General features: G+C 28.8%; 1 protein-coding gene across 1 annotated transcript in view; it reads right to left on the bottom strand.

Moving 5' to 3' along the window:
* Window positions 1–1,475, bottom strand: part of LOC106793839 (probable serine/threonine-protein kinase DDB_G0278845) — a 70,799-nt gene that overhangs the window by 55,530 nt on the left and 13,794 nt on the right. The window lies entirely within an intron of this gene.

Genomic DNA, 1,475 nt, shown 5'->3' with positions numbered 1-1,475 from the left:
GGTCTCTCATATTATTATTTATAATTATATTATATATATAATCGAAATAATATGTAATTTGTATTTTTTTAGCTGCCCATCTTTTTAAAATAATTTAATAAACAATCATTATAATTATCTATTTGTACAAGGTGTTATACGGATAAAAACTATTCGAATTTTCATGAATCTCAAATTCTTCATTTTCACACATATATCGTATATATTAAATTTATTAACGAAAAGGATATTTTAATTACATGGGCACTGTAACATCTGAAAATTACGAATAATTAATATGAAACAGGGGATATGTATTACCGAACATAAATCATCAACGCCCCCGGTTTAAGTATTTTCGTGAGCAACGATGTTAACGCTTACGAGGATAACCTTTAACTAAAGGTTAACTAGCGAACAGGATGGTATAACGTAGATGAGATGCACGTGCGTGAAGAGAGAAAAAAAACCCACAAGAAAAGGAAGATAACCGGGTCCCACGTTTCTTCTTTATCCGAGAAATAAGATAATAAATTTAATCAAACATTTCTACCTGTTAAACTTAATAGATTCAACTACATTCTCGTCTCAGTGAAACATTTCTTACAAAGAATTTCTAATTGACTTTTTACTAATTAATTAGGTCATTTCTTTTTCTAAATTTTGCAGTTGGTTTTTTTTCTTTTTTTTTTTTTGTAGTTTTATTCAGAAACTTTTAGCTATATATCGCTTCAATTTGAAAAAGAAAATATTTGTGTTAGTAAAAACGCGGACAATATTTCTCTTTAAATATCTCGTATTATATATTTTCTATAAAAATCAATCAAAAACACGAATGTCCCTATCTAGTAAAAATATTCTATACGCTTTTTAAAAAGGATTACACTACTCAAAAAAGATTAGTCATCAATCCTCGAGATGGTTTTATTAATTTCTTTTTATTATTAATCGTTGAAAGAAATATACGACGAGTCACGTTGTTTTTTTAGATAACTTTTATCGTTTAAAAAAAAAAGAAAAATTATTAACAAATATTACCACGGAAAATACTCTTTGACACACAAGGATGATTAATTTTTTCTTTTTTTCTTTTTCAAACCTACGCGTACAAAAATTCTACATACAAATACGCACACGTGCACACGTATATACACAACTCACTCACTCTCCCTCTCTCTCACAATTAGAGGAGTTGCATCGAAAAAGAAAAAATTCGTAAAGGATAAAGCGAAAAGGTCACGTGGACGACAAGCCAATGGGCTTTACGAGTTGTCTACTAAATCGATAAGACCAGAAACACGAGAATGACAGATAGAAAAAGATAAATAGAACACTGAACTTCTATATCAAAGAAGAACAGAGAAACAAACATGTAATAAACAGAAAGAAAGACATTTGTCCTATGTATATATATGTATGTATATATATGTGTGTTTGTAAGAATACAAATACTCGAGAATATGCAAAAGCCACGTGTAGATGTAACCTATTTTCTC

Source organism: Polistes canadensis, unplaced genomic scaffold (genome assembly GCF_001313835.1).
Source record: "Polistes canadensis isolate GaletaPanama2010 unplaced genomic scaffold, ASM131383v1 scaffold_19, whole genome shotgun sequence".
Lineage (NCBI taxonomy): Eukaryota > Metazoa > Arthropoda > Insecta > Hymenoptera > Vespidae > Polistes > Polistes canadensis.
Note: the sequence above shows the minus strand (reverse complement) of the source record. Positions and strands in the feature narration are given on the sequence as shown.